General features: G+C 43.5%; 1 protein-coding gene across 1 annotated transcript in view; it reads right to left on the reverse strand.

Annotated features, from left to right (window-relative positions):
* LOC109856623 overlaps positions 1-22,932 on the reverse strand; it is a 285,949-nt gene that overhangs the window by 24,628 nt on the left and 238,389 nt on the right. The window lies entirely within an intron of this gene.

Here is a 22,932-nt window from a genome sequence, read left to right on the forward strand (position 1 = left end):
GGGGGTGTACCAATGTGAGCGCCGAGAGACGACTTTTAGAAAGTGCTTAAGTATTTGCTAATTGAAAGGACCTTCTGTGTCGCGCGCGCTTCCCCGGCGCGATTTTTGCTTGACGATTTGTATTTAAAAGTCAATAATATTTTCAACATCTCAAACATCTGTGTACTACACGTTCAAATCGTCATCGCGATCTTTGTTACCGAAAATACGATGCGATTCGATACGCGATTTATAAATATTCTACATATATATTTTATTTAATAAATTAGCATATTCGAGAGAAGAAAACGGACGGATTACAATAAATTTGGCAAATGTTTTCAAAAGATAATCAGGGCTAAAATAATATCCTTTCGTTCTCTCGTTGCGTGTAGAAAATAGAAAATACAAACATAGAGAAGATTTGAAAATTTATCACCCGTCCTAAAATTACGCTCGTCTCGCGTCGAACTGATCATAAAAATTGAAAAGAAAAACGGGCGAATTAAAATTTAACTCTCGCAAAAGTCGCGGTAATAGCAATCGGGATTCAAAAATCTGATTATAAGTCTTCATCAATTTTTCGGAACCAAATCGCGTTTGGACGCGCGCGACTATAGAATTCCAACCTCGCGTACATTCCGGAGACGGTTGCTAGCTGCTTGCTCTATCAGGTCGCAGGTGGTTACACATACCTGAGAGGGTGCGTCTCATCGACGCGCACATGTACGCGGCCGACCGTGTCCACCGATCGTCTGAGAATTGGCAATTTGCTTGCAAATTTCGTGCGACCGAGCCGCCGTCGCCCGCGGGCCCATCCCTCCGGTCGCATCGGGGGGGGGGGAGGAAGGGGGGTTGATTCTTCGGGTTTTACGAAGCGGATGCGGAAGTAGCCCCTGGACGACGCCTTTACGACGGCGCGAGTGAATCTTAAATCTTTCTTGCGCGAAGAAGCAAAAGGGACGCATTTCCGGGAGATTCACATTTCCGTTCGCCACGTTGCGATATTGCGGGTGTTACAAATATTGTGTGTGTGTATGTGTGTGTGTGTGTGTGTAAAAGAGCACGACGTATATAAATTTTTCTATTACAGTTACACACCAAGATTCACGGGGCCGCGCTCTCGAAAATAAATAAAACGGCGTTTCTTCTTCTTGTTCTTCTTCTTCTTCTTGAAAACGCGCGTAGGATCCCATCGGCGAACGTCGCGTAACGAACTTGTGTTCTTCATTCGCGCGCGGCATTGAAATCTGCCTTGCAAATTACGCGGCGTCGTTAGCCGCTCGCTCGCTCGCTCGCGAACATATCCTTATATTTTCTTCAAGAAAACCCTCGTTGCTGCGTCACGACCGGGCGCTTACCCGGGCTGGGGGGGGAGAGGAGGGAGAGAGAAAGAGGAAGGGGGGAGGTGGGATTCTTCGAGCAACAAAATTATGTTTCTCATTTCTACTTCCTGCATTTGATTCGAGTTTCACTTGCAAATATCGCGCGCGATGTGCCGTTTCCACCCTCCCCTCTGGCGCGGCCGACGCTATTTTTCTCCCTAACTCCGCGAAGTTTCCGTGCCGTGGCTAACAAGGATTTTCCCGCGTCGAAATTACATCTCGCTCGTCGTCGTCGTTGTTGTATCTCGAATCCTTGGCAAGTCCATTCTGCGACAGTCATTTAAACAGTTTCTCACACAGAACGTAACGGAGAAAAGTCCTTTTTTTCCCTTGTCGAACGCGCGCACGTCTCTTTATCTCTCCCGAAACAGTTCAGTTCCGGCCAAACCCGCGTTATTATACCCGAGTCGAAATTTTGACTCTCTGATGAACCTCTCATTCTACTATATATAGGAGTTACGATAGTAAAGTAGGTTCAATTGCAAGGATAAAATTTGCTCCTACTTTCAACCTAAAAGTGTCACAAATTTCCATTTTCTCCAAGTTAGGTTTAAAGTAGGTTCTATTTTTATATCGAGTGTCTTTATGTTAGATAGGAGTAACGTAAAATTTATAGAATTAAAGGTTCAAAAGAGGAGTAAATGAATATAAGTGTCAAAGCAGGTTTAAATAAGTATATTGGTCAGTTAAATAGGTTCAAAGTATCTTCAAAAGTTTGAAAGTAGCATCAAAATTTCGACTCGGGTATAATCGTCGAAATTCACGACGAAATAAGCGTTTCGGAGCGCGAGTCGAGTAACCAGTGCGCGAACTGTCGTCGCGTCTCTCGTTTCTTCTTAATTGACGATAAAAAAAAAAAAAAAAAACGAAAAAAACGAAAAAAACAAAAAACCACAAAATCGATTAACTGAAATTTCTCAAGCGTAACCCCGCGCAACGTATCAGACTCGAGTAAACGGACACACACAACCGGTATAACGATAACGGGATTACCCCGCCTACGGTTCTCGGGGGCGCGAATGTATACGGTTTCGATTATCTTCTCCCTACGTGCTCTTATCACGAGGCAATTTGCCGGAATTTCCTAAAGACATGAGACACACGCGCGCCTCGAGAATTGAATACGCTAGCCGAGACTGCATTTTCGTAATTTCATCGCGTGCACGAGAGCAGCGGCGACGTTTTTCCATCGTCAGGGAGCGGCGACTGTTTTCCTTCGTGTCGCGACACGTTCGCCTCCATCTCTCTCTCTCTCTCTCTCTTCGTGCACCGCGACATTGTGTGTGTGTGTGTGTGTGTGTGTACGTATTAACAGAGAGAGAGTTGTGCGCGACTGTCGCGCGAAAATTGGCCGCAACGCGAGGGATTTCGCTTTAACTCGTCCGGCCGCGCCGGTCAAGGCGCGACAATTGTTTTCCTTTAATTTAGCCGTAGGTCGGTCTCCGCCACCTACGGACGGAGATTGGTCGGCTATGTCGATCACGTTTCTCACGTCTGACACGAGAAAGTCAGACACGAGAAAGCGCGAGAGAGGACGTCTCTTCTGGTCTGCGTGTGTGTCTGCACGGCTCTCTCTCTCGCTTCCTTTTCTTCCTCCGCTATGGTCTGGGAGACGTCCTTCTTTCTTCCGTCTCTCACGGTGTGTTCCCTCGAATTAACTCACTTCACCTTCGTCTCGCTCGAGATATATACGGGGGAGAGAAGGGTGAGAGTGTCGAAGGGGTCGGTAATCCGAGGAGACGATTATCAATCGGTGAGAGACACAACGGGGAGAAAGGGGAATTTATCTTCCGCCGACTGTCCGTAATTGATTGGAAAACCACCGTAATACATCGCCGTCCGCGATAAGGTAAATGCCTCCCCTCGCCCCCTATTCTTTGACGACGAGTCAGGATTTCCGCTTGTTTCCGTTCGCGTTCTTTTTCCGCAATAACGCAAATTAGAATCTTTCGCACTCGCGTATTTCCTCCCTCGCCGGTCCTCTCTTTGTCGTCGACGTTGAACTTTCCACGTTTAATAATATCATGTTTTACCGAGAGCGTCTTTTGTTGTAACATTTGTGTGTTTAAAATGTAAATTCTCTGACAAACGTGATGCCGACTATTCGCTCTGCATCTGTGTATTCTATATAGTCGCGCGCACTTGTTGGAATTAAATGTGCAACATTTTAAAATGTAAAACACATAAATTACATTTGCCACGACGCAAATGCTGACGTGTTTTCGTTGTCTCGTAATTATGTGTGTGTCTGTGCGTGTGTGCGCGCGCGCGCGCGGTTGTGATTACAATATAGTCACGAATTGATCATCAGATCGTGGAATGCCAACCAGACCTGAACGAACCCTTGCTGCTGCTACCGTTCGTCTTGGTCGACATCGCGTCATTTCCGGTTACTGATCGTCAAAGGCGCCTGCTTGACATTGCCTGTCCGTTTCCGCTTGAATTCGCATCTTAGCTATTAAATCAGACCATTCACGCCTGCAACGTGCAGTCTGTCTCTCTCCGCTTGTGCGTCACACACAGCTCAACTACAAACAAAACGCGCTTTTTTTTTTATTTCGCGAAAGTTTAAAATAGCAGTATCAAATAGAATCAAAGTTAACAAAGTCGATGTTGAAATTTTTTTATTTCGCGCAACTCGAAGTTTTATTTCGCACGGGAAATATTGCGAACATTTGAAATATCCGACTCTCACAAATTATTCGCACAAAATTCTTCCTTAATTGTCTTTTATTTATTGTTATTATTATTATTATTTTTTTTTTAATAAATTCTCTGGTAAAAACAAAATTGAATTTTTTCGAAAAGTATCTGAAATGAAAGAAATTTTATATCCGCGCTTTCACAAAAAATCAAATAGTTCTCTCAATTTCGCAATTAATATGTAGTTCGTGTAGTTGCGGCAAATCCGGATACGCCAGATTAAATTAGTGTGGACAAATTAATGAAGCCGTTCGGATTATAGCGCGATAGCGAACAATGCGACATAATAGGCATAATCCTGATGCAATTGTTTTTAAATGGTTAAACTATAGGATCGCGCCCAACCTCCGTGCGATTGGACTTATCACACGCGTGTGTGTGGGTTTTCGCGTGAAACCGTTAAACACAATTAAGAGCAATTGATTGAAACCTCCGATAGACACGTGTCAATATTCGGCAACTTTTTGATTAAAAAAAAAACAAAAAAGACGGAGCGAGTTACGATATCAAGAAACAATTGCGTCAGCAATGACAAGTTTTATACAATACGGGAAAAAACTTTTCCCGTTTTTTTTTTTTTTTTTTTTCACGGCTCTCTTCCGGCAATTTCACGCAAAAACTTGATGCGCGCGAAGCCTTATTTCAGTTTTGCGGTATAATAGAATTTGGGACGAAATTTTACGGGCGGAAATTTTTGCATCAAAATTTACTACAACGGATATTACGGTTAAAGACTGAGCATCGAAAAATGCGCTTTGAAAACTCAACATGAATTTCACATGGCGAGAGCAGCAAACGAGTATGTTAATTACATATCCATTGTACTCGAGTGTATATGCGGCATGTATATATAGCATCTTGTATGTTGTAATCTGATTAATGTTGCGCGCGCACTTTCTATACACTGTTATATTCCGCGACGTGCAACGCGGACGAAAAACAAAGCGGACGGAAGATAATTCAATGAATATATTAAGGCGGCAAGATAAAAATCGCATTTGAGAAACAGCTCTCGCGGCTCAGAACGGAAGTTGTGTTCCGTTATTAAAATAAAAAAAAAAAAAAAAAATGAGCTCGTTGCACGTGACGTTTATATCCCGCGTGCGCGCGCGTACCCGGGAATTAAATCGGAACGTGATAAGTTCGATAAGTGCTTTATAAATGTTTCGCGATCCCGTCACGAGGGGAGAGTCGGAGAGATTAAAGCGTGTAACAAAATAAAGTCATTATCTGAAACGCGACCGAGAAACGCTATTACGGTCTTCCGTGGATTCCGTCGATGGAATACAACCATATGCGAGACGACGCGCGCGCACACACACACGCGCGCGCGCGGGACTATCGATAGCGCGCGTACCGCGGAGGAACAGTTTGCGGAGTGATTTCACAACAGCATTAAATTTGCGCGGCGTTTGCGCGCGCGCGCTCGCGAACGATGGAAGTTTATAATTAAATTCGAAGCTGCCCCGACCCACACCCGGAGCGCACACAGTGTCGCGGCCAGGCCATGACGGAGAAGGACAATTTCCGCGATGATGATTTTGTATTAAAATGATCACGTTGCTACACCACATTATTTAATTATTTAACCGCCAATTTGCTAATGCACCGCGTGTGCTCGTGAAGCCGCGCGCGCGGGCACCGCGGGTCTCGCGCAGCGCGAAAACTCCGAGCGAGCATAATTTTAGATATTACGTGATTATCATTCGCCATAATAACTGGACGTGCGCGCGCTGAATGGGCAAACGCGAGTTATAGCGGAATTGTTCCTAATTATCGGCTATTAGTATTTATAATTAACGAACCTATCCACCCCCCCTCCCCCCTCTCTTCCGTTCGCTACTATCAAATTCTGCGTGCTTCCTGTTATTATTACTTGCCGAGAACTTTGCGCGTTGATCATTAATAAATTTATTGAGGGCATTTGCAAGCTTGAACTTGCGCTCTCGAAAAAAAAAAACAAAACAAAACGAAGCGGCGAGGGAAAGTGCTCGCTTTGTCGCAACAAGTGTAAAATCCGATCGATTGTTTTTTTTTTTTTAATTTACGTTAAACACGCGGTGCTCGGTCTGAGATATTCAATAAGATCGATTGCCGTATTTTCAATGACAGATGATGAAATCATCTGTTCAATATTTCACGTATGTTTGAGGGAGTGATTCATCTTTTGCTAATTATCTTGTTTGCTCGTTTCTGTAACGAAATAAATGCAGTTTGTTTTCTTCGCAGTTTGAGATGGGAAAAGAAATTCAAAGCACTTGGTTTTTTGTTTTTAAATATTTTTTTATATTACGGACCACAGCTTCGCGCGCTTCTCAACTCTCGGACCGCGTTATTAAACGCAACGTGGACGCGAGTTTCGTCCCCGGGGCGAGAACGAGTCACACGGATGAACTCGTCCGGTCTTTTACGGAGGAGGACTAAGTCTCTCGGAGGTCGTGGGTCCGACCTTGGATGGAGAGCGAGACACATCCGTAGGGTCCGAAGTTTCACAAAGGTCGAAGGTCAACTCGTCCTTCCTGAGCTGTATTCTTCGTCGTCGTCGTCGTCGTCGTCGTCGTTGACGCCGACAAGTTTCTCGAATGAAATGCCTGACCGGATGAAAAGAGCCGTCGTCTGTTATACGAATGAAAGGGTTGGCGCAAAAGTTGAGGACCGCGAAGGGGATGGACGTGAAAGGACGGACAAACCCGAGGGTGGGAGGAAGGACGAGGAGAGACGCGAAGGGAGAAACGAACGCTCGTGCTACAAAACGGGGGACGTAAGTGACAAGTTGAGGGATTGCTGCGCCTACCTGTGTGGGGCGCATTGTGTGCAATCGCCCATTCGCGGTACGTGCCCCGTTCTTATTCCGCGAAGATTTCCAACAACGCTCGTGAATGCGCGGAAATATTGCCGATCGCATTATTCCTAACGTTATCTCGCGCGCCGCGCGCGTTCGTGCTATTGAAAAAACGTCGCGCGGAGACGCTCGGATCGGAGAAACGAGGTCGGAAAACGAGAGAAGGGAAAAAAAAAGGGAAGAGGGAAACAGAGAGAGAGAGAGAACGTTCTTCCCTACTTTCCATCAGTTCCGCGTACGCGGGCGCGGAATTCTTAGTATGAGCGATGTGACTGCGAATAATTGAACGGCGCTGCGATAACGATCGACCGACGGTAGGAAAATTCGCGTCCTTCCCTTTATCAGAGACGTGGCGCAACGCGTTTCTCACGAGCGAGCGAGCGAACGAGCGAGCGCGCGCGACGTTGAGTAAGATCCATTACGAGAAATCCGAACGAGACTTGCGCGCAGCGCGCGCACATCACGAAACTCGCGGAAACAAAGTTTACACTGCCCCAACGTCCGTAGAATCGGCGCATTGGCGAACTTCCAAATCCCGACGATTCTACGAGTTGACTATCGCCCGGTGTTACTTCTTCGAGCGAAATCCACGCTTGTTTGATTACTTCTCAACTTCATTTTTCAGAATTGCAAGAGTCCCCTTCCACCGGGAGAAGAAAATTTTTTAATCGACCATTCGAATCCGAAAATCCCCGATTTTTGCGCTCACACGCAATGCGATGGGAATGGCCGGCAAAATAATAGACCGAAAAAATTGTATTCTTGTTTTGAGGATATCCCACTTACTTTAAGTATATTTTATACTAAAATAAGCGCCAAGAAGAGTTTCTTATTTTAAGAGGAAAATCCTCTAAATAGTAATATTGATAAGAATATATACTGATTAGAATATAAAAAGCCTCTATATATAGAAAAACATATATACAATATCTCACTATCGAAAAAGACTATATTCTTAAATTAAGACTATATTCTTAAAAAAATAAAGAATATATTCTTAATTTCAGAAGAATATCATCTAAAATCTTTAAGATTTTTTAAGTATAAAATCTTCTACTAACAAGAATATGATTTTTTCGGTGTAATAACGCGGTTGAATTTATCGGTGACACGTAAAATCTGTCGTTGCTAGAAAAATTTTTTTGTTAAAATATCGAAAGCTCTTCTACTGTTTAGCCGAGACATGGATAAAATAACGAAAAATAGGATGTCGATTCTTAATTGACAGTTGCGATACGCTGCGCGATATTGTGTTATATATTTCATCTTCTTAATTTTTTATTTCCACAAATAAATCCGGAGGAGAGTGTATCGACGAAACGACAAATTCTGCGCTTGTGCAGAAATAAATTTTTTAAATAACAGAAACGTCGGAGAGAGAGAAAAAAACAGAAGATCATCTCTGCGCGCGGCGTGTAACTACACTTAAGATATAAAGATGAAACATCTTTTGTGACGTAATATCATTTTCCGCTTAATGTTCATCTCGTGTTTTCTCGGAGTTGTATGTACGTTTAACACTTTCGCGTGCGCTCTCCTGAACCGAAGCCAATATGCCACTTAGCGAGAAGCGCGGTCGGCTGATTGGCGTGTATCTTTCGACCGCGCAATATCCCACCACCCTCGTGTGTACAATCAGGATCCGGGGGGGGGGGAGAGGGAGAAACGCACCCTTCATTGGAAACGATCCAAAATTGCAAATTACGAAGCAAATCGGACGTGCATTCGTAAATGCGTTCGGAGCGGCGTGGATACGAGGCGTCACGGAAAGACGGCACCGCCAAAATTCGATGTCGACACGCGCTGTCGCGATGTCGTTCGCGGTATTATCGAGCCCCCCTCCTCCGAGGTAGAAACGCCCGTGCGTTGTGTTAGATAGGTGTTAGATAGGCGAACTAGTCAGATTCCGACGCGGCTGGATGAGGTGGCAAAATACGCAGGGACGGAGGGAAATGGAGGAGGGGAAGGCACGAAATTGTACGTCTGCCAACAAGAGCCGACCATTAGCGGTCTTCCGCTCGCTGCGAAGATGCTGACGGAAAGTCTGGGCGGAGGGGGGGGGAGGGAGGGCTAACAATGAATGGGGATCTAGGGTGGCGCACAAACTATTCGATCTAATTAGTACTTTGGATCACTGCCTAGACGCGGTCGAAGTCGGAGAGGAGTCGCTATCGCGCGTCTCTAACAATAATCGCGCTATTGTGACGGAAAATTGGAAGGTATTACCGGTCTTTAGAAGATTTCGCTTTTCGCACGCTTGTTAAAGCTAAAATTATATACACGATGCGCGCGAGTACATTATCACCTCCGTATCTTTCAAACATTTAAACCGAAAGACTTAAAGCGCGTTTGTGCGCATTTAATTACTTTATATATTTTTTTTTTTTCTACAGTTGTGATATTTTTTTACTTCTTTTTATTACACGACAAAAATAAGTGAAAATATTTTAATATACGACAAGATGGCAGATTAAAATAAATAAAAGGGAATTTGTTAATTAGATTTTTTCATGAATGTTTAGATTTTAATTCGGATTTTCAACGAGATTAAAGAAGTCATAAAAATAATTAAAACCTTATCTCTCTTTGCGCCCGAGATAGAAGTAAGCAGTTTGCTAACGTCTTGCATTAATTACTTGAGACTTAAACAGTAATACTTTATAGGAAGCTTTCTAGTTACGACTAGCTGATAATCCTTCTTCGCAGAACGCGTTATATATATATATATATATATATAGTAATTCTTTCTCCTCTCTTCTCTTACCTCCCACTCCCTCTCTCTGTCTTTCTCTTTCTCTCTCTCTCTCTTTTTCGCTTATCTCTCTCTTCTAGAAAAATTTAATAAAACGGTCTTACGCCTTTCTCGCGGCGAATCCTTTAACCTTTAAACCCCGTTCCTCCGCCACAGAACCGTAGCGGGAAACTTCTTTCATTTAAGCATGTCGTTTCGCGCCATTCGCGTTGGTTTCGCTGCGGCGTTTCGAGGACAATCGATCGCGCGCGATGTAATTACGGATAGCGTGGCGTTTCAACGCGCGCCGCCACGTGACACACCCGCCGCGCTCGTTTGGTCTCCCCCCCACGTTTCAGAGAGAAGAAGCGGAAGCGAAGTTCCGCGGAACGACGGTGTTTCCGGACGACGACGCTGTCGCCGCGAATTCGCCTCGAGCGGGAAAAGAAAGAAAACGGAGGCGCCGGGGGAGACAAAAAGAGTCCCTCGAAATTCCGCGCCATATGCTCAATGGCACTTTCTAGACTGCTATATACCTCGGCCGCACTCGAGGAACATCCGCCATCCTCTCTTTTCTGCCACTCCCCTGTCTTACCCCTCTCCGTAGCCGCAGAGAAATTCAAATTTACGCACCGACTGCCCCGGGTGTGTTTTTCGAACTTATGAAAAATGAGTCTGGTCGAGCGCGGCCTCTCTGCCCTCCTCTCCGCGCGTTTCCACTTACTTCCCGTCATCCACGAGCTTTTCGCCCGGAGAGAGCTCGGGTTTTCTAAACTCACCTTACTCTCCGCGCGCTACCACGCGGACGAGAAAGTTTATTGCCGGTCGTCGTGCCGAACAGAGACCTAAAACGTCTTCGGTCCGTTCCGTTTTGCCAAACTTGACTTTTTCGCACACTCGCGACGTATTTAAGTTTTTTTCCGTGTCTTTTTACACGCAATCGATTGAAGGAATATTGTTAGAACTTTTCTTTTTTTTTGTTAGAATATTAGAGAAATACTGGCTCAAACTCGTTACTTTTTGATTATATCTTATTGGTTCAAAAAGTTGTATTATTTCAGAAGTTTGACGAAAATTTTATGTTGTTTGTGAAGTAAAGAATTGTACAATAATCTCGCGCATTTTTAAGCGTGTGTGTTTACCAAAGTAATTACATTTCTGTCACAATTTTTATCGCGCAAATTTAGATTCGTCGCGCACAATCGTCGTATCTAAGATCAATCAATTTTTCCTCGTTTTAACAACAGACGCAATTTATTTAAGATGTTTGTCGCAACTACTCGATGTTGTTTGATCTTGAAATTCAGATTAGCTTTGTGTGTAACTATTTGATAAATAACTTTTTCTCGTTTTGATATAAACCTTGTTATAACAAACTGTCGTCGGATATATTTTTGCGAGAGAGAGAGAGAGGAAAGGAAAAAAAACCAACACGTGACTGTACTTTAGTCACGTGTTTTTAAAAACGTGACTGAAGTAAAGTCACGTGACAGAGAGAAGTGGGAAAACAACACGTGACTAAAGTCACGTGAGTTTACTTTAGTCACGTTTTTGAAAACACGTGACTAAAGTACAGTCACGTGTTGGTTTTTTTCCTTTCCTCTCTCTCTCTCTCTCGCAAAAATATATCCGACGACAGTTTGTAACAAGGTTTATATCAAAACGAGAAAAAGTTATTTATCAAATGGTTACAAAGCTAATCTGAATTTCAAGATCAAACAACATCGAGTAGTTGCGACAAATATCTTAAATAAATTGCGTCTATTGTTAAAACGAAGAAAATTTGATCTTAGATGCGCGATGAATCTAAATTTGTTTCTCCACTCCTTCCTCTCACTATTTTTCGAGTTCGATTGTAATGCGTTGTTCCTGACTTCGCTCATACGTGTATATTATATGGTTTGTAAAACGTATAGGTATATAACTAGCTGTCATCGCGCGATGTTCACTGACACAACACGGTAAAATAAAATTAACAATAGCGTGCGCGCCTGTGTTGTGCCAGTATATTAAAAATAACACGACGTGCTTACGATTGATTAATAAGACACTTTATTTTATGATAAAGTCGGAGACGAGTAAATGTAAGAAAACATACTTCTTTGATTTCTGAGCGAAACACTTTAAAGGCACAACAGCTTTCAAAAGGAAATCGATATAACTCCTCTTTTTTTTTTATCTCTCCAGCTGCTCTTTTCTCCATCTTAAAAGTTCCGCGATTGGCGAGCGGAAGCAAACAGCATTGTTGGTCGGCTGGCGAGCTTCCGGATTTAATATAAATGTTACGTGGAGTTACTAACTCAAAACGAGAATGAAGGGAGGGGGGAGGAGAGAGAGAGATGGAGGGAAAGAGAGAGAGAGAATAACTCGAGCACAATAGAGAGATAGGATTTAAAGAAGTTTACTCAAGTAAGTATCGTATTTTGAAAAAAAAAAAAAAAAAAAAAAAATAGATCGTTTATTTTATAACAAAGTAAAGACTGAAATATTTTAGTGCTTTTTAGAGTGTCAACTGTCTCTATTTTATGTCACGGTTTAAGTAACAACTCTTCGTAAGTAATTTAACCACTTTGGCTTTAATATGAAAAAAAGAAGATGGTTTTTTCTGTTTTCCATTTTTACAACATGTTGAACTACTTTCTCTAAAGTAATACACTTTTGACATTTTAACTTTTTTTAAAAACAAGATGTTAAAAAAAAACACTTTTAACAGTTTAACTTCTTTCAAATGTTAAATTAATGTTAACACACTTTTTGACAATAAAAATTCGAAAATACATGCAATTTTTCAAAATCTCTGCAAACAAAAGATTGACATAATTTAATACGTTTTTATTTAACTTCTTTTTTTTCTACATCAGAAAAATAGACTTTCACATCAAGTTCTCTTAAAACAAATATTCTCTTCTAAAAATATAAGCGATAAACAATTATACAAAATTTATTATTTTTAGTATATCTATATATAGTTTTGATGCAAGATTAAAATAAAGTCAGGAGATTATTATGCCGCACTATGTGATGTGGATTGCGGTACCGCGCGTTTCGTAGGGTAAGAACGTGAAATATAGGTCATATGCATCGTGCCTTCGTGTCTCTCGAGGTTATGCTTCATAATTCATTGTGGTAGAGTCGCACGAACAGGGGAAAAAAAAAAAACGTGAAAACGACGCGACTCGAGTTCGTTCTACAGTCGAAAATCTATTCGTCGAAATTTGCGCATCTTGTGACAAAAATTTCTTACCGGTGGAAAACATTTATTCTCGTTAAATCGCGCGCAGGGGTTTGATCGTTTTTTTGTTTTTTTTTTTTTTTTGTTTCTTTCAATAACGCATTAATAATCGATCGTCGAATTTATTCTTTCGGAATTTGTTTTTGTTTCGCAACGCGCGTAAAGTTTGCAACTCCCTCGCGCGAACAACAGCAATATGCTGCGGCTTGAGTCCCTCGCGCGCGCATTGCAACGTTCCTCTTTGCATTATCCCGCCGCTTGTATATTCAAATACTCGCGCATTCGACGGGCGTTCCTCGGGCGGCCTTAATGCGTGGCGGGGCCCGGGCTGTTTGTCCGGATGTATATAAATGCGGCGGCGCGGCGGCGAAACAAGCGTGCTCACGCTCGCGAGTTTCGCCGGGCGGTGTCAAGGAATCCAATAAAAGAGAGAAACCCGGGCGAATTACAAGACCCTCTTACAACCCCTTCAGCAGCCCCACCCGCCGCTCCTCGTTTCTCGGGTCCTTCCCATTCCCTCGTCTTTCCAACGAGGAGGAACCGAGGATTCCTCTCTCGGACAAAATTCCAACGACTCTCCGGCTATTACTGCCAGAGATTATCCGCTCTCTTTCCTAACGCTTTTCGTCTCTCCCGCGAAAGAAAGAGGGTAAAAGAGAGAAAGAGAGAGAGAGAGAGAGAGAGAGAGAAAAAGGTGGAGAGAGAAAGAACGTTGGGAGTCGCTGAGGGGGTTGTCCCGTGGAAGCACAGGGAAATAACTCGCGCTGCCTCGGACGTTTACGATCGTTTCGAGCCTTAACGAGGTTAATCGCGGACCCGTGCAGATACGAGGCCGGAGGTCGGCACCCGGAGAGAGCGCACACTTTAAACGCCACCAGCGCGCGAGTCACGCTCGCTTCCGGCGCACTCGCTTTTGGCCTTTGCTACACGGCCACTCGGCGTGTTTAGCGGGGTAGATACGAGCATCTGACATTTGTAATGTTAGAACGACCGAGGAGGAGGTCGTTTCAGGAACCGGGCAAATTGCGAACGAGTCACCCCGGCTTCGTTACCTGACAAAGCTCGTGACTTTTTTTTTCTTTTTCTTTTTTTTTTTTTTTTTTTTCATTCCCCAACTCTTACGCCTTTCAGTTCTTCGGCAAAGCGAAGCGAATATTGTGCGAGACGCGAAACATAATTTTATATTTCGCATAACACACGCAAATTCAATTATCGTGCAATTAGAAATTTCAAAAACGAAGGAAAAGAGAAATTCCATTGCGTCAACTCAATTCCACTCTGAAATTTCAAACACTATGAATACTATGAAAAAAAAAAAAAAAAATATTCAAACAAATATTTTAGAAGATAAAAACACCGCGAGCTAATAAAACTATTATATCGATAATATCAAAAAATTTAATTCGATGTCTTAATTACATCATTGCGGTTACGACTTAATTGTTCTGAGATTACATCGGACAGCCGTGTCGCGTGAAAACTGCTCGTGAAAGATTCTTTTTTTTTTTTTTTTTTTTTCCCCTGAATATATGCAGTTTAGACTGTTCGCTGCTCATTCGCGTTCCGTATAATTATGCTCGCATAAAACGCGCACATTTAACGCCGCTACTTTATGACCTCCTACTAAACAAGGTGGAGAGCGCGGCTCTATAATAAATTCTTATAATCGTAACTCGTAATTAAAATCTTGTTACTCAACGATACACGTGTAGCCGCGCGGTGTGCGGCGCGAAATAAAGATACTCGGGCGAAATTCGGAGTCGCGGGTAAATGTGAAGTTCGTGTTGGAACCACGACGGAGCCACCGGGGGAGATGGACGGAAATTATTCGCGGGGAAACGCGTCTTTTCGCGAATGTTGCGCGCACAGGTGTATCTTAAATTAAGAAAGAAAGAAAGAAAGAGAGAATCAAAAAAAAAATAAAAAAAAAAAAAAAAACGAGCTCCTCATTTGATGTTTCCGCAAGCTCCGCGTTTCGTGAAATTCGTTTCGAAATTCTCTTCAAAGAACCGCGCGCGCGCGCGCGAGCTTCTTCCGCAAATTTACGATTCTCGTTATTAAAACGAAGGTCGGACGTCGCCCGACGGGCGTCGTCTTGCTTTAAAAAGCTCCAGCTTCGAACATTAGTACGGCGTTTCTTCTTCCACCGTCATTTTTGCTCCCGTGTTTCCCGCGTCACTTTTCTGAGAGACACACACAGAAGAATTCGCACGAAAATCGCTGATTTCGCGAAGCACAGGAGAAGACGTATTTCTCTTTTGTAAGTCCCCAATTTTTTTTTGTGTGACGCGCAAGGGATAATCAGTGGCCTGGTTCTATCAAGTTCCAACGTCGTCCCTTAATCAATTTGATCCAGACAACGAGCACGTTCCTCTACGTGGCTCGCACATCAGCCCCCTATACAGGTCGTTCCAACTGGAAAGCCTTGGTTGCCGCAAATTTTCAAAGAAACGTGGCACAACGTGGTAATCGCGTAATCGGTGCATTCTCGAATCAAATTGATCACATTCAATCAAACTTTTTCTTCTATGTTGTTTGTACTACGTTTATTTATCTCCTGAGACGCTTCTTTCAGTTATATTTTTTTTAAATATCATTTTTTCTTTTCAACTTGGTTTCCACTTTCCTCATTGCAAGGTTTTTATCCTATTGTATTCATGTAACAAATTTTCGTGTATATATATATATATTTTTTTGTATTTTTTTTCTTATTCCCGCAATTTCCACAAAGATTCGAAAGTTTCAAGACGCACACTCGTACAAAAAATATTTTATTGAGAATGCGAACACTTTTGTTGAAGGATAAATATCCGAATAGTAACCCTCAACGGACGGACATGGGTCGTTTTCGACCGGAGCAAAATTACTTTCTGAAGGAAGTAATTTTCTTGTTGTCATATTTGCTAAAAATTATGAATAATGACTTTTTTTTCACTAAATTTAATGACGGTGTCTTAAAATAGACAGTTTAAAGAGTATATACACGTTGTTTCAGATTTCTTTAGAAATATTTCATGTTTTTAAAAAGCCCAAGACGACCCCCCGTCCGGCGAATTAAGGTGCCGAAAAACACGCCGTCGGTTGTGGGAGTTAAGATAATATAATAAGACTTCACGACGGTCTTAAATAAGATCGAATCCGCGAATTAACCAACATATGTTACCGTTTGATATTTGATGCTTTCGCGGTGTGTAGTATTAACATACAAAGATGTTTTTTCGGGTTTGAACCGCGTTCAAATCCGATCTTTGTATGTTAATATGTTACCGTTGTCGAAAAAAAAAAAAAAAGAATAACTGTAACTGGGGTAACGACATTACAAAAAACAAACAATCTCCAATCCTAGAGGGTTAAAAATTTTCGAAAACGTACGCGTTTCTCCACGAGTCACGGCTCTTACACTTATCGCGTCACGTTTTTCTCGGAGAGCGAAGAGATGAAAAACTGAACGCGCGATGTGAATCTCGGAGAATTAATCCTCCTCATCTTCAAGAATTCAAATTACTTCGTCAAACGCCAAGGCGGGGGCTGCAGTTACTGAGGCTACCTGTACACGAGGCGATCGTGTAATCCGGCACTTGCATGCGGCGCATGTACCGGGCGTGCATGTTGGCCGCGAGCGACCGTGTAGATCGCGCGCGTGTTTACGCGCGCGCGCGCGCGCGAGTGTGTGGCGCGACGGGGAAGGGGTGGCAAAAGCTCGCGTGTATTGGTGCGCACGGTATGCCGTATACGTGTCGCAATGTATGCTCGCGTTCTAATGTGACTGTGTCTATGCACGTCGCTCATGCACACACGCACATGAAACGCTCCCGCGCGCGCAGAGTTTATGAGTACGTACATACCTACATACGTTCACGGACGAGCGCGCGCGCGCGCGCGCGAAGGTGCGCGCTATCCTTTCCCTCCCTCAACCCCCCTCCTCCGTGTATCCGTGATTTAAAAATATAATGTATTCAACGGCTGACCGCCGCGCGTTGTATGTACCGTTTAGCTACCCGACCATAGTAGTTTCCCGTAAAGCTCTCTTTATGCCTTTCTTCTCTCTCTCATGTGTCTATCCTCTCGTCTGTGTCTGCTGCGCGCGCGCGCGTTCTCGCTTCATCCCTCATATTTCTCTCCGTGGCTCGACTCCCCTCGCTTCTTCCGCGTGTTCTTGTATTTTCTAGATATGTCTTTTTTTTTTTTTTGTTTTTTGTGCGAGACCACTGTATCTTCTCGCAGCCGCGTTTTAAACCGCGTCAAAGGGAGTTTTTAACCGCGGCACTTTTGGAGCCGCGCGGAGCTGCGGGTAATACACGTAAATACACCTAATTTGTCACTCTTTTTTTCGTGCGTCGACAAAAGTCAAGCTATCCCCTTGTGTGCGTCGGAAAAAATTTATCTCCCATTGTGCGCGGCGAGCGTCTGGAAATTAACCGTCCTCCCGTGATATCGCCTTGTCGTGAATGAACAATGCCAAAGGGGAGAATGAGTCGCGACCGACACCGGCACTTTTTCATAAAAAAACGCGAATTTCTGGATTTGATCCCGTCAAAATTCTGCACGTGCAACCAAAATACAACAATTGTTTCAAAAAAAAAAAAAAAAAAACTTTGACGGCGGTTTTCTCTTTTCGGAATCGACACGGGGGGGAGGAAAGGGAGTTGCCCTCGAATTTCTCGCGAATATCGAATTTTTACAATCAGCTCGCGCAAATTACGTCAAAACATCACACTCGCTCGCGGCATAAATAAGTAACAAAAAAAAAACGTGCTTTTGAAGTTCTGCCGTGTGCTTCGCGGGCGAAACACGCGAAATCTCGATTGCGTGTTTCGTGACGTAGAGCTAACGTCGAAAGTTAAAACACAGAGTCCTAAATCGGAACGCGATGGCGCGATATTCACGTTTCGAAACTTCGCGGGATCGGTACTCCGCGTGTAAGTTTTTAGCGGTAGGCAGAAGTTTTTTTTGTTTTTTTTTTTTTTTGTTTACAACGGTCGACAAAACACGATCGATCATTATCTCTCTCATCTGCGTACGTGATCTGATCAAAGAGTCTATCGGAATAAAAATTAAGTAAGACGCAATAATTTTTTTGTTTTTTTTTTTACTCCACTCTTGTATTTTAGATTGCGCGCAAATGTTTCTTTGTATAATTTAAAAAAAACTGAGTTTGAAAAAAGAGGGAAATAACTTTACGTAAAAAATAGTTGCAGCACGTAGTAATACGATAAATAAACTCAGTCAATTTCAGCGTGTAAAAAAATCCGAGCGTAGTTCAGGCAGAACTAATTCACTTCTGCCTATTAACTTTTACATTCAGGTTCACTGCGTTATTATGGTCTGGGTTATTTATTTACAGCCGGAGGAGCTCATTGGTAACCTGGCTCAGGCTGGTGTTGTGGCGGGATAGAAGCCGGAGCTAGAGAAACGCCTGGTGGCTTAATTGCTCAGGGATTCCAGCTCGTTATGGCCGGGTGTCTCAGGTACGCTTACAGAGTCCGTTACAGCGGTTTCGCTAACCCAGTTCGCGACTTAGTTTCTCCGGTCATTTACCACGCGGAATCGAAATTTCCACTCTCTATCAGAATCTCTCCTCGGACAATCGTGGCCTTTCTTCTCTCGCTCAATCGATTGCGATTGCTTGATTTTTTTAGCTCGATCAAGTAAAAAATGTTTTCAAGCTAAAATTTTATTGTCTTACAGAATGAAACATTACGCGCAAATATTTTTTTTATCGGGACAAATTGCGTTCAAGAACAGAAACGGTTATTGTTATGTTACAGAACTTGTGTGTGACTCTCTCGTCTTTTTCAAAATGAACGCTCGTCTTCTCGAACATCGCTTGACAAACGTCGCTTTTCCATTTCGAGTCCGAATGCGAGTTTCTCATCGCTTAACACTCTCTATTGCCTAGCATTTATCCAAGAGACTCTCGCGATCAATTTACGTGGCTCTCGGTCGCTATAAAGCCCGTAACTTCGCACTGTCTCGTGGAAATTTCTCGGTGTGCGCAGCAACGGCGAGTCTATCTTCGGGGTGTAATTCGCGAACGTCAACGGAATACCAATGTCGCCGTCGTCGTTCTCTATCGTCGTTCTCCATTCTCTCCGTGAGTGGTCATAAAAGTTTAGAGGAAAGCTCGGTTGAGGTAGAAGAGAAAGAGAGAGAGAGAGAGAGAGATGGGGAGAAGGGGAGAATGGAATGAGAATCTTGCGTAGCGGGAAAAAAGATGGATAGCTCGTAGATGGTCTACTTTATTGCGGCATCGGACATTATATAGCTTATGAAGGCGAGATGGTAGAGCGAAAAAAAAAACAACTTCGCTCGGATTCGAGAGGGAGAGAGAGAGAGAGAGAGAGAGAAGGAAGATGGAGAGCTTTCGTCCCGTGAATGAATGATCAATCGTTCCGCATATTGACTGCTATGGTGAGAGGGTCAAAATGAATTTTTATACACTGATCGCTTGTCGTTCATTCACCGTCGAACGATAAAACAGAGCAAACCTGCCGGGGAGAGTGTATATACATATAGAATTAATTGAACGTGGTTATGCAATAGAGAAAACCAGCTGTTATCCCTGCAATTTTCAGCCAAAATTTGCTCCGGTTTTATAAAAAAAAAAAAAAAAAGAAAAAAACGGAAAAAAATGTTATTTTATTCTGATATGCACGTATACGTGCGTTTTTGGACACAATAATAGCCGTGTTGATCTCATAGTCAGAATTTTTTGATCGTTTTGCTTTGCCGCTCTATTTGAAGATAATATTTCAATCGTTCGACTCGCGACAGCTCGCATTGTGTTTTATAACATATATATATATTTATATATATATATATATATAAAATATACATATATTGTATATTATATTGTATTATACACGTATCGCCGTCACTGTATTACTCGTCACTGTTTATGCGATCGCGATTGCAATCTTTAATACGAAACTCCAGAGGGCGCTTCTTTTTTTTTTACATTTGAATTGTAAATTTCACGTTGCGCCACGTGCGTGGAATGATAAATACCTATCCTTTCGTTTCGCGCGCGTATAGCCGTTGGTTTCTACCCTCTCCCCAGAGATCCGTACGTGACTCAGTCCGGAGAATAGCTCCTTGCTTCTTGCAAAAGTGGCGGATTGAGCTTTTCGCGATGTGCTTTCCCTCTCCTATACCTTTACCCGAAGTCCCGAGAAGGATATAACCACGAGAGATAACTGCGAACGAGCAGTGAATTAAATCGAAGTCAATATTTCCGTTGAATTATGAAAGAACCGCGGAAGGATAACGTCGATCGAGAGAGGTATCGAGACAGACAAGCAGTCTCGAGAAGTCGAACATTTCATTCCTAATTTAAGAAGTAATTTATTTGTAAGTTTCTTTGAAAGCCACGCGCCAATAAATTTCAATCACCGCGTCGCGAAACGTCGCGGATATAGATTTCCGAACAAAATCGAAGAAATAATAATCTCGAACGTTACGGGAAATGATAAAAGTGTCTAGGGGTTGGGCTTTGGCAGAAAGAAAATTTAATTAATTTCTTTTGCGCGCCAGAGAGAGAGTAGAATTTCTCTTTTTTTTCCAAATGAAAAATAAAAAAAAAAAAAACCTCGTAAGAGTTTACGCGTGGAATTAATGAGATATCGCGCAGTTCCAGTTTTTTCTGCGCGCGAAAGTGCGTTTAAACTTCGCGAAAAACAATGACGCGGTTTCTATTATTTGTCACGTTGTTGTTGTTCGTCGATAATTTAAGCGGGTTTGTTTCAATTTTTACGCACGTATATATATATATATATATATATATGACACGTGGCTATTACAGCACGTTAATTGCCAGCAATGATCTCAAAATCCAATAAGCCTGATGCGCGTTATTAACACACTTTGCGAGAGATAATTTATATTCCATTAGTGAGATACACGTTCATTTATCCCGCTCGAAATCGCGCAAGTAAGCTAACCATTTTCCACGATTATCGTTCATCGCGATTCCTATCAGGCGAGATTCTCTCTTATCGCGCGTCGCTGCAAACGATATTAACATTGTCACCGACAACGGCAGCAGCGGTAGGATATTTCCCGTCCCGTTATATCGGGGGCGCGGACTTCATTTCCGAGCGTCGCGCGTCGTCGAAAATCTTCAAAGCTCATTTGTCGCCGAATGAGGATTGCAGTTTTCCGTTCCGCGCCGATCGACGGGGGCGGCGTTGACGACGATACGAGCTTTCCTCCTGTACGGGGAGAATCCCGGGAAGGATAAAGATGGAAAAAGAAGGAGATCTCTAAGAGAACAAGAGGAACGGCGGGCGGGAGGAACGGACGAACGACCAGTGGATCAAACCGAATCCAATAACTCCCGTGGGATTACAACTCTGGCCCACCGGGAACCGGATCGTATCCCGAAGAGATGGCGAGGTATGAGACGTGGGACAGAAAGTAAAGGCGATACGTATAAAGGGGGAAAGGGGGGGCGGTAGTTTGGAGAAAGCGCGGATGCGGGTGGAAGAAAGAGAAGCTTTCGGAGGTTGGCAGCTTTCTTCTTCGCGGCACGAAAACGTGGAGACGAAGATATTTTGCCGAGCTTCGATCCGGAATATATATATATACAGCACGGCACGGACTGCATTCGTATCAGCCGACGAATATAACGGGTGAACCAGAAAAATGCCGCTCAGCACAGCTTTCAGAACGGCGAGGAGGAGAGAAACAGAAGGAGGAAGGGAGCAAAACAGAAGCAACCACACCGAGAGAGTCAATGGTAAAAAAAAAAAAAAAAAAAAAAAAAAAAAAAAAGAAAGAGTGAAAGAGAGAAAATCCGCAAGCTCGATACGCTTACACGGACACGTAGCCAATATTAATCCGTTGAGACGCGGTCGTGCAATAATTGCCGGTCGCTTTTTATATATCGGATACACGATTGCTACCTCAGGGGGAAGCTCGAGCCAGGCAATCGGGTCGCGCTTCGGGACAAACGGCAAACGACCGTGTGCCGCCTTCGCTAAATGATAAGAAAATACGCTGTTCAATCACGAGGTTGTCAGGTTCAACGGGTTTCCGTGACGCGCCTGGCAAGCGTTCCCGGCAAATTGAATTTCTCGAGCTTCTCTCGCCGCCGCCGCCGCGGCGGTGAATCGCGCGAACGTGTACGAGCGCGAGCACACGCGAACACAAGTCGGGACACAGGTCGAGAATGAACGAACGATACGACTTTAGCCAGTTCCAGCCGGCCAACGAACGGTTGTGTAACTTATAAGTCGTTCGCGGGATTTTGACAAATCGTCCGAGCCCCCAGACTAGTTTCCGATTTTCTCTCTCGCTTCTCTTCGCGTTTCTTCCTCCTCCCCTCTCCTCTCCTCCTCCTCCTCCCGATCCTTCTTCGTCGCTCTCCTTTTCTTTTCTTCGTCTTAAACTCGCCGCTTCTTTTCCGGCCGATCCCAGCCGGCTCCCAGTGCCGGTGCACTAAATCCTCGTGCCACGCCGCGCGAAAACTTTTTCCCCACGAAGTTGAAGTTTTCCCGGGTTTATCGGCGGTGCGGGTTAGTTTTTACTTGGCAACTCTTTTTTGCCTCTCTCTACTACTACTACTACCTCTCCTCTTCGCTCACAGTCTCTCCCTCTCTCTCTCTCTCTCTCTCTCTCTCTTTCTCTCTCTCCGCAGGTGGTTTGCTGCTGCGGCGGTCGTCTTTACGTGAATCGAATAAAACCTTACGGCCACGCAAATCAAGCGAAACGAGCGATTGCGTCGTCGATCAGCCGAGAGCTCTCTTCGCTCGATCGATACCAACAAAAGGGGACGATGAAATTAATCAAACTCTCTGCTGTACTAATCCGATAGCGCTTGGCAATCGCTTCATTAACATTCCGTCTTGGAGAATGACAACTTATAGACCTTTCACCGTTGTGACCGTTCGAGAACTTCGATATCGGAGATAATATTGCGAACAGCTTCCACCTACCACGAGATCACATTTTATCTCGGATGACGTAGCGTGACGTTTTGTTTTCTTTTTTTTGTTTTAATTTTTTTTTACGGTACATTTAACCTTTCGCGGGGATTCAAAGAAAAGAAAACTTTTCGCAG

The sequence above is a fragment of the Pseudomyrmex gracilis genome, unplaced genomic scaffold (genome assembly GCF_002006095.1).
Source record: "Pseudomyrmex gracilis isolate BER0280 unplaced genomic scaffold, ASM200609v1 scaffold_126, whole genome shotgun sequence".
Lineage (NCBI taxonomy): Eukaryota > Metazoa > Arthropoda > Insecta > Hymenoptera > Formicidae > Pseudomyrmex > Pseudomyrmex gracilis.